The sequence below is a fragment of the Hemitrygon akajei genome, unplaced genomic scaffold, assembly GCF_048418815.1.
Source record: "Hemitrygon akajei unplaced genomic scaffold, sHemAka1.3 Scf000046, whole genome shotgun sequence".
Classification (NCBI taxonomy): Eukaryota; Metazoa; Chordata; class Chondrichthyes; order Myliobatiformes; family Dasyatidae; genus Hemitrygon; species Hemitrygon akajei.
The window spans coordinates 3,755,387-3,767,177 of record NW_027331932.1 but is presented as its reverse complement, the minus strand read 5'-3'; positions in this window follow the sequence as shown (position 1 = coordinate 3,767,177).

The window sequence follows — 11,791 nt, the reverse complement described above, 5'->3', positions numbered from 1 at the left end:
CAAGCTACTTGAATCTCAATTAAAATCGGCTGGAGTAAAAAGGCAACATTCGTAGAAAGAATGGTACGATGGCTCGGGAACATGAAGAAATTAATAAGATTTTCAAGATTTTTATACTGAACTTTATAAATCTCAATGTCCAGTAGATTCTTCAGAAATGATTTTTTTTTTTTACGAATGATTGCTTTTCCTAAAAGTTATGCTGAGGATCAAAAAACTCTTGATGTCCACATGAATCCGAAATTCATATAGTTTTTGCCATACATTCTGGTAAGGCACCGGTTCTTGCTGGTTATCCTGTAGAGTTTTATTTAAAAAATTGAAAAAATGCTTTCTCCATATATGTTGGAGCTGTTTAAAGATTGGTTTGTGAAAATGATTTACCCTGTACTTTTTATGAGGCTTCTATTTCTTTAATTCTCAAAAAGGATAAAGATCCTACTGATTGTGCCTCATACAGACCTATTTCATTATTGAATGCTGATGCTAAGATTCTCTCAAAGACAATGGCCAATCGGTTGGGTAGTTAAATGGGTAAAATCATTTTTAAAGATCAAACAGGCTTTATAAAACGTCGTTATTTTTTTTCAAATATTCGGAGACGATTGGATATTACATATTCGCCCTCTTCTAAAACTCCACAATGAGCTATATGTTTTGATGCTGAAAAAGCATTTGATCGAGTCGAATGGAAATATTTATTTAATGAATTAGAAAAAAAATTGTTTTGGTATTAATTTTAATAATTGGATTAAAAAGTTATATAAAGCTCCTATTGCTACTGTTGTCACTAATAGCTGTAGGTCTCTTGTTTTCAACTCTCACGGGGGAAAAGCCAAGGTTGTCCATATATATATATATATATATATATAATCTATTCCTGCTTTGCTAAAAATTTTGACAAATCTGGAGATTCTTCAGGATGTAAAAAAAAATAGTAAAAGTGAATTACTTCCTTTAATTGAATCTATCTCTATATATAATAATATTCCTTTTTATAGTTACAGATTCTTTTAGATACTTAGGTGTCATAATTACAAAAAAAAAGATCTTTATAAAGCCAATTTTCCTTCTTCAGTGGACTCTATGAAGTTTTCATTTAGTAGAAGGAGCCTACTTTCTTTTTCACATTTTGGTCGTATTCCTGTAGTTAAAATGATGATTCTACCAATTTTTTAAAATATTTATTTCGGAATATTTCTGGTTTTTTTGACTAAGAAATTTTTTGATCAGATTGATCCTATTATTCTATCACTTTTATTGTATCACCCCACCCATCACATTGCTCCCTCCTAGTCGCCAAATTCTCAGACGGGGAATCATTGGAGTAGCTGTCAATTTGCCCTGAGATTTCTCGACAGGAACGGACACATTATATGAATACAGTCAAGGCAGGAAAGATGAATCTGACCTCCATCTCTACTGAATTGGGGCACAGAGAAGGTCTTGAATTTAGGCTCCACGTACGATACATCAGATTCAGCTGGGAACAAAACAGTGAGGTTCAGAAATTGGCTGAGTTTCCCTCACTTCAAACCCAGAGTGAATCTCCCACTGCAGCGTCTCACAATCCTGGGCTCAGACACAGAGTGATTCTTCCTCCCCACTGTGTCATCACAAACCCCCGGGGTCAAACACAGAGGAAGTTTCCATGCACACTGTCCAACACACGCTCTCGGAGTCAGACTCAGATTGAAACTCCCTCTCTCCCTCTTTCTGCCCCACTCACCTCGGGAAGGAGCCCGTGAGCCAGATTTTGTGGGTTTCACATTCATGTAAATCTCGCTGTCGTCCATCCTGTCGAGGATCCTCTGCGTCTCTGAGCTCAGGAAGGAAAAGTAACCGTCGTCAGATGAAGCCTGTTGTGACAAGGGAGTCAGACCGACACCAATAAACACGAGATGAGCAGCTGATGAACAGAGGAAGCCAGTATGTTGACAGGCCGACTAGAAGGAATGCCACACTGGATCGAGGATGAGGTAACAGGGTCAGGTCACAGATCTGTCCGTGGGTAAGAATCTGGGAGACAGTGACCACCGCTCCCCGCCTTGAACATTATCATGGAAAAGGATAGAATCAGAGAGGACAGGAAAAATTTTAATTGTGGAAGGGAAAATTATGAGTCTGTGAGGCTAGAACATGCGTGTGTGAATTGGGATGATATTTTTGCAGGGACGTGTACCATGGACATGTCGTCGACATTTAAGGATCTCTTGCAGGATGTTAGGGATAAATTTGTCCCGGTGAGGAAAATTAACAATGGTCGGGTGAAGGAACCATGGGTGACAAGTGAGGTGGAAATTCTAGTCAGGTGGAAGAATGCAGCATACATGAGGTTTGGGAAGCAAGAATCAGTTGGGGCTATTCGGGAATATAGGGTAGCAATAAAGGAATTTAAGAAGGGACTGAAGAGAGGAAAAAGGGGGCATGAGAAGGCCTTGGCGATTAGGGTAAAGGAGATCCCCAAGGCATTCTTCAATTATGTGAAGAACAACAGGATGACAAGCGTAAAGGTAGAACCGATTAGAGATAACGATGGGAAGATGTTCCTGGAGGCTGTGATAGTGAGCGAGGTCCTCAATGAATACTTCACCGGTATTCACCACTCAGAGGGAACGATGACAGGGAGGACAATATGAGTGAGGTTGATGTTCTGGAGCATGTTGATATTAAGGGAGAGGAGGTTTTGGAGTTGTTAAAATACATTAGGACGGATAAGTACCCGGGTCCTGACGGAATATTCCCCAGGCTGCCCCACGAGGCGAGGGCACAGATTGCTGAGCCTCTGGCTAAGATCTTTATGCCCTCGTTGTCCACGGGAATGGTACCGGAGGATTGCTGGGAGGCGCATGTTGTCCACTTGTTCAAAAAATGTAGTAGAGATAGTCCAGGTAATTGTAGACCAGTGAGCCTTGCGTCTGTGGTGGGAGAGCTGTTGGAAACCATTCTTAGAGATAGGATCTATGAGCATTTAGAGGATCGAGGTCTAATCAGGGACAGTCAGCATGGCTTTGTGGAGTGCGGATCACGTCCAACAAATCTGCTAGATTTATTTGAAGAGATGACCAGGCATATAGATGAGGGTGGTGTCGTGGATGTGATCTGCATGGATTCTATTAAGGAATTTGACAAAGTTCCACACGGTAGGCTTATTAAGAAAGACAGAAAGCTTGGGATCCAGGGAAGTTTGGCCAGGTGGATTCAGAGTTAGCTTGCCGGCAGAATGCAGTGGGTCGTTGTGGAGGGAGTAAATTCGGATGAGAGGGTTGTGACTAGTGGTGTCCCACAAGGATCGGTTCTGAGATCTCTACTTTTCATGATTTTTATTAACTACATGAATGTGATGGTAGAATGGTGGTTTGGCAAGTTTGCAGACGCCACAGATGTTGGTGATTTTGTGGAGAGTGTAGCGGATTCCTGAAGATTGCAGAGAGACATAGGTAGGATGCAAAAGTGGGCTGAAAATTGGCAGATGGAGTTCAAACCGGAGAAGTGTGAGGTAGTCCTCTTTGGAAGGACAAACTCCAAGGCAGAGTACCAAGGAAATGGCAGAATACTTGGTATTGTGGAGGATCAGAGTCATCTGGGGTTACATGTCCACAGATCCCTGAAAGTTGCCTCACAGGTAGATAGGGTATTTAAGAAAGCTAATGAGGAGTTATCTTTCATAAGTCGCGGAATAGTGTTTTGAAGTCTCGATGTAATGACATAGCTCTATAAAATTCAGTTTAGGACACACTTGAAGTACTGTGTCCAGTTCTGTTTGCCTCACAATAGGAAGTACTGGCGCATTTAAGGAACATAAAAGAGGATAAATCTCCGGCTCCTAACAAGATATTCTCCAGGCCTTTGAGGGAAGTTAATTTAGAAATAGCAGTGGCTCTGACCGAAATATTTCAAATGTCATTAGAAACGGGGATTTTAAAATCCCTCGATTGATAAATCGATGTCCACACAGTTTCTTCCGAATAAATCGGACTCTCTCATGAACTCCTTTATGGTTGATGCTAGAATGTCTTTAAATTTGGCGATTCTCACACCGCAACGACAAATAATTTTCATACTTTTCTCATGTTTATCTTAATTACTCGAGAATTTACTATTTTTCTATTGATCATCGCTTACTTACTGACGTTATTAATTGTAAATATGATACTATTACCATCTCTGAACATGCACCTTTGAAGCTATCTATTCAGACAATGGATTCATCCTCAAATGCCAAATCTTAGCGGTTCAACTCTACTTCAGTACTCAGACTGCCTCAACTTAATTAAACAACACATTGATTTGTTTTTTTTTCAACAAACTCTACAGAAGAGATTTCCAGTGGAATATTATGGGACACTTTTAAAGCATTTATTTGCGGACAAACTATTCCATACTCTGCTGGAGACAGGAAAAGAATTAACACTGAAATACTTACACTGAATACTTAAAGAAATTTACTGGACTTACTTTGTGACCTCTAAGTAAAGAACTTCATAAAAAGAGAGTTGAACTTCAAATGGAGCACAGTTTGTTATTGTCCTCATCGATTGAAAATCAGTTCATTAAATCCAGGTCAGTTTTATTTGCATGGAGATAAATCTGGTAAATTATTTGCTAATCAATTGAAAACTGCTTAGGTTAAACGGCAAATCATTAAGATCCTTAAACGAGGCGTCACTTTGACGATTGATCATAAAGAGAGAAATAAAGCCTTTCAAGTTTTTTTTATAATTCTTTGTATCAATCGGAAGTTGTTGAGCATTTTTCCATTATGGATGACTTTTTGAGAAAATGGAATATTCCCAAATTAACGGCGGAAGAATGTGTATTTCTGGATGAACCTATTACGGAAACCGAAATAAAAGAGGCTGTTTTCTGAATGAATTCAGGTAAAGCCCCTGGTCCGGACGGTTATTCTGCGGGTTTTTTAAATCCTTTTCTTCTATACTCTCTGTAAATCTTTTTTAAAGATGCGTTAACTGTAGGTAAACTGCAACAAACTTTTTATGACGCCTCCATTCCTCTAATACTTAAAAAAAACCCTATTGAATGTGCATCCTATCAGCCTATATCCTTCCTGAATACGGATTCCAAGGTTTTTACCAAAATGTTGGCCACTAGATTAGAATATATATTGCCTCAAATTATCTCTGAAGATCAGACCGGATTTATTAAAATTAGTTATTCATCCTTTAACATCAGAAAATTAATTAATGTAATTTATACTCCTTCATCTAAAATACCAGAATGTGTCATTTCCTTAGATGCTGAAAAAGCGTTCGATAGAGTTGAATGGCCATATTTATTTAATACGCTGCAGAATTTTAATTTTAGCCCGAAATCTATATCACGGATATACATAATATATTATAAACCTTTGGTTTCAGTTCTTACCAATAATCAACGATCTCCTTTTTTATAGCTGTTCCGTGGTACGTGGCAAGGCTGCCCTTTAAGTCCTCTGTTATTTGACATTGCTTTGGAACCTTTAGCCATTGCCATTCGTGACTCACCTAACATTTTTAGTATTACCCGTAGGGAAGGTACATCTAAGTTATCATTATATGCTGATGATTTTTACTATACACATCTGACCCTGAGAGATCTATTCCTGCTATTTTATCCTTGATGCTCAATTTAGTAGCTTTCCTGGCTACAAACTGAATTTTAATAAGAGGGAATTATTTCCATTAAATGTGCAAATTTGAATCTATAAACATTTACCATTTAAAGTTGTTACAGACAATTTTACTTAATTGGGTATTAAAATTACCAAGAAACATAAGGATCTATTTACAGTTCATATTTAACCTTTGATTGACCAAATCAAGCGACTTATTTCTAGATGGTTCCCATTATCTTTGTCATTGATTGGTCAAATTAATGCTATTAAGATGATAGTTTTACCCAAATTTTTATATCTATTTCAAACATTGTCAATTTTTATTTCTAAGTGTTTTTTAACATTATTGACTCCAAAATATCCTCGTATGTGTGGCAGAATAAAAAATCCTAGTTAAGTGAAAAATGTTTACAGAAACCTAAGAAGGAAAGTGGTTTGCCAAACCTAAGATTTTACTGCTGGGCAGTTAATATTCGATATTTATATTTTGGACACCAGAATCGGACCTAGTACCTTGCCCACAATAGGTAAATTTGGAGTGTAAATCTGTACAAGACTTTAGATTGTTTTCTATTTTAAGATCTTCGCTTCTTTTTTCTTTATCTAAATTGAATAAACAAATAACTAATCCTATACTTAAAATAAATTACGAATACGGTTTCAATTTCGTAAATACTTTGGCTTAAAAAAGTTTATCTTATCCAGAACAATTATATCTAACTTTTTTTTTCAAACCCTCTTTTATGGATCAAGTCTAACATGTTTTTGTGATCTATATTTAGATAACAGCTTCATGTCCTTTGAGTAGCTGCCCAATAAATATAATTTGCCTAAAACTCATTTTTTAGATACTCGCAAGTTAAACATTTCTTGAATAATATGTTGCAGTCTTTTCCGAAATTATGTCCAATGGATATTACGGGAAAAAATAGCTCTGAATCCTTGCCAGAAGGGTTTAGTAGCCATCATTTATAATATTATCATCAAAATACAGCCAGGGGTATCAGAAAAAATTAAGAAGAAATAAGAAAAAAGAACTTCACTGTCTTGGGCACACTGAGCAGTGGGAGAAAATTTTATAATTAGTTAATTCTTCCATTTGTGCTAAACATGCCCTAAAACAATTTAAGGTTTACATAGGGCTCACATGTCCAATGACAAACTTGCTCGATTTTATTCTCATTTTAATCCAACCTGTGACAGATGTCATTTGAAGTCGCTTCATTGACCCACATGTTTTGGTCTTGCCCCTGTTTGCAAAATTATTCGAAAGGTATTTTTGGTGTTATCTCAACAGTTCTGAACATCAAATTGCAACCGCAACCTATTCCTGCAGTTTTCGGTTTAGCAATGGTGGATAGTAGTTCTTTATCCCCCTCAGCTCGGCGGATGATTGCATTTGTCACATTAATGGCTGGAAGATCTATCTCATTGAACTTGAAATAAATTAATCCTCCAACTACATTTCAGTGGTTTTCTCAAACAATTTCTTGTTTGAGTTTAGAAAAAAGTTACAAGTGCTTTCTTCAACCCTTCAGTTAAAATTGAAGAAACTTGGAGACCGTTTTTTAAACATTTTAAAAATATGAGCTTAGCTGACTTTAACTAAACCTTATTCTTATCATCTTTAATTACTTGGAAAGAGGTGTGGAGTTATTGACGCTATAATTGATATAATGCAATGGCCTATGTCGGTTAAGTTATTGTTTTGATTTTTTTTGGTGGGGGGGAGTTTCTTATTCTTTCCATTTTCTGTAACCGCTTTGATTTTGGGAGGTTATTATATATGGGTTATCAACTATTTGTATTTATTCCTTAACCTATTAATTATGCACTCTCAAGGTCTTTGTACTCAATGTTTCATTTATGTTTGTTTAAAATCAATAAAAAAGATTTAAAAAAGAAAGAAAGAAACGGGGACGATACTGGAGGATTGGCGTATAGCTCATGTTGGTCCATTGTTTAAAAAAGGGTTGTAAGAGTAAACCTAGCAATTATAGGCCTGCCATTTTGACGTCAGTGGTGGGTAAATTAATGTAAAGTACTCTTAGAGATGGTATATATAATTATCTGGATAGACAGGGTCTGACTAGGAACAGTCAACATGGATTTGTGCGTATAAGGTCATGTTTGACAAACCTTATTGAATTTTCTGAAGAGGCTATGAGGAAAGTTGACGAGGGTAAAGCAGTGAATGTTGTCCATATGGACTTCAGTAAGGCCTCTGACATGGATTCGCATGGAAACTTAGTTTGGAAGGTTCAATCGTTTGGTATTAATATAGAAGTAGTAAAATGGATTCAACAGTGGCTGGATGGGAGATGCCAGAGAGTAGTGGTGAATACTGTTTGTCAGTTTGGAGGCCGGTGACTAGTGGTGTGCCGGAGTACTGGGTCCAATGTTGTTTGTCATATACATTAATGACCTTGATGATTGGGTGGCAAATTGGATTAGTAAGTATGCAGATAATACTAAGTTAAGCGGCGTTGTGGATAATGAAGTAGGTCTTCAGAGCTTTCAGAGATTTTTAAGCCAGTTAGAAGAGTGGGCGGAACGATGGCAGATGAAGTTTAATGCTGATAAGGGAGAGGTGCTACATTCTGGTAGGAACAATCCAAATATAACATACATGGTAAATGGTAGGGCATTGAATAATTCAGTGGAACAGAGTGATCTAGGAATAATGTTGCATAGTTCCCTGAAGTTGGAATCTCATGTGGATAGGGTGGTAAAGACAACTTTTAGTATGCTGGCCTTTATAAATCGGAACATTGTGTATGGGAGTTGGGATACAAAGTTAAAATTGTACAAGGTATTGATGAGGCCGAATTTGGAGTATTGTGTATAGTTATTGCCACCGAATTATTAAAAAGATATCAACAAAATAGAGAGAGTACAGAGGAGATTTACTAGAATGTTATAGGCAATAGACAATAGTCGCAGAAGAAAACCATTCGGCCCTTCGAGCCTGCACCGCCATTCTGAGATCATGGCTGATCATCTACTATCAATACTCGTTTCCTGCCTTGTCCCCATATCCCTTGATACCCCTAACCATAAGATACCTATCTAGCTTCTTCTTGAAAGCATCCAGAGAATTGGCCTCCACTGCCTTCCGAGGCAGTGCATTCCAGACCACCAGAACTCTCTGGGAGAAGAAGTTGTTCCTTAACTCTGTCCTAAATGACCTACCCCTTATTCTCAAACCATGCCCTCTGGTACTGGACTCTCCCAGCATCTGGAACATATTTCCTGCCTCTATCTTGTCCAATCCCTTAATAATCTTATATGTTGCAATCAGATCCCCTCTCAAATCTCCTTAAATCCAGCGTGTACAAGCCCAGACTCTCTAACCTTTCTGCATAAAACAGTCCTGTCATCCCAGGAATTAACCTCGTGAATCTACGCTGCACTTCCTCTACAGCCAGGATGTACTTCCTTAACCCTGGAGACCAAAACTGTACACAATACTCAAGGTGTGGTCTCACCAGGGCCCTGTACAAATGCAAGAGGATTTCCTTGCTCTTGTACTCAATTCCCTTTGTAATAAAGGCCAACATTCCACTAGCCTTCTTCACTGCCTGCTGCACTTGCTCATTCACCTTCAGTGACTGATGAACAAGGACTCTTAGATCTCTTTGTATTTCTCCCTTATCTAACTTTACACCGTTCAGCTAATAATCTGCCTTCCTGTTCTTACTCCCAAAGTGGATAACCTCACACTTATTCACATTAAACGTCATCTGCCAAATATCTGCCCACTCACCCAGCCGATCCAAGTCTCCCTGAATTCTCCTAACATCGTCATCACATGTCACACTGCCACCCAGCTTAGTATCATCAGCAAACTTGCTGATGTTATTCTCAATGCCTTCATCTAAATCGTTGACGTAAATCGTAAACAGCTGTGGTCCCAATACCGAGCCCTGTGGCACCTCACTAGTCACCACCAGCCATTCCGAGAAACACCCATTCACCACTACCCTTTGCTTTCTATCTGTCAACCAGTTTTCTATCCATGTCAGTATCTTCCCCCCAATGCCATGAGCTTTGATTTTACCCACCAATCTCCTATGTGGGACCTTATCAAATGCCTTCTGAAAATCGAGTTACACTACATCCACTGGATCTCCATTGTCTAACTTCCTGGTTGCATCCTCGAAAAACTCCTATAGATTAGTCAAGCATGACTTACCCTTGGTAAATCGATGCTGGCTCGGCCCAATCCTATCACTGCTATCTAGGTACGCCACTATTTCATCTTTAATAATGGACTCTAGCATCTTCCCCACTACTAATGTTAGGCTGACAGGTCGATAGTTCTGTTTTCTCCCTCCCTCCTTTCTTTATAAGTGGGATAACATTAGCAATTCTCCAATCCTCAGGAACTGATCCTGAATCTAAGGAACATTGGAAAATGATTCCCAATGCATCCGCAATTTCCAGGGCCACCTCCTTTAGTACACTAGAATGCAGACAATCTGGACCTGGGGATTTGTCAGCATTCAGTCCCATCAGTCTACTCATCACCGTTTCCCTCCTAATGTCAATCTGTTTCATTTCCTCTGTTACCCTATGTCCTTGGCCCATCCATACATCTGGGAGATTGCTTTTGTCTTCCTCAGTTGAAGACAGATCTAAAGTACTCATTAAATTCGTCTGCCGTTTCTCTGTTTCCCATGACAATTTCACCCAATTCATTCTTCAAGGGCCCAACATTGTTCTTAACTATCTTCTTTCTCTTCACATACCTAAAAAAGCTTTTGTTATCTTCCTTTATATTCCTGGCTAGCTTGCGTTCGTACCTCATTTTTTCTCCCCGTATTGCCTTTTTAGTTAAGTTCTGTTGTTCCTTAAAAATGTCCCAATCATCTTATGATGTTACCTGCGTATCAGCACCTCTGTTACAGAGAACGATTGAACAAGTTAGGTCTTTATTCTTCGGAGCGTAGAAGGTTGAGTGGGGACTTGATAGAGGTTTTTAACATTATGAGGGGGATAGATAGAGTAGACGTGGAATGGCTTTTTCCATTGAGAGTAGGAGAGATTCAAGCAAGAGGACATGAGTTGAGAGTTAGGGGGCAAAGGTTTAGGGTAACATGAGGGGGAAATTCTTTATTCAGAGAGTGGTAGCTGTGTTGAAGGAGCTTCCATTAGAATTGGTAGAGGCAGGTTCGGTATTGTCATTTTTTATAAAATTGGATAGGTATATGGACAGGAAAGGAATGGAGGGCTATGGGCTGAGTGCGGTCAGTGGGATTAGGTGAGAGTAAGCGTTTGGCACGGACTAGAATGGCAAATATGGCCTGTTTCCGTGCTGTCATTGTATATGGTTATATTGTTATAGGAATGATGTGGACGCTTTAGAATGGTTACAGAGGGTATTTACCAGGATTCTGCCAGTTTAGACAGTATACATTATCATCAGAGATTAAGGGAGTTGGGTTTTTCTCTTCGGAGAGAAGGCGGATGAGAGGAGTCTTGGTACAGGTATGCAAGGTATTAAGAGCATTAGGTAGACTGGACACCCAGCGCCTCTTCGAAGCGCACTATTGCTCAATAGATGAAGACATGGCTTTAAGGTAAGGGGTGCGAAGTTCAGGGGGGTTTTACTGAGAGAGTGTTTGGCACGTGGAATGCACTGCCTGGGTCAGTGGTGGAGGCAGGTACACTAGTGAAATTTAAGAGACTACCAGACAGCTTGTTTTGGCCTAGTGGATAAGGCATCGAAATAGTAACCTAAAGGTCACGGGTTCGAACCTCAGCTGAGGCTCGGCGTGTTTGTGTCCTTGAGCAAGGCGCTTAACAACACATTGCTATGCGACGACATTAGTGCCAAGCTGCTTGGGCCCTAGTGTCCTTCCCTTGGACAACATCGGTGGCGTGGAGAGGGGAAGACTTGCAGCTTGGGCAACTGCCGGTCTCCCATACAACTCCGCACTGGAAAAATCTTCCAAGGCGCAAATCCATGGTCTCACGAGACCGACGGATGCCTAGAATACTAGACAGGTATCTGGAGGGTTGAGGGATATATGGTAGGCAGCGTATAATGGTCGGCACAACATTGTGGGCCGACGGCCCCGACTGTGCTGTACTATTCTATGTTCTATGTTCTAAGAGGACACAGGGTAAGTATGCTTGGGAGCTACAGAAATTAAAACATCTTTTTTTACAAAA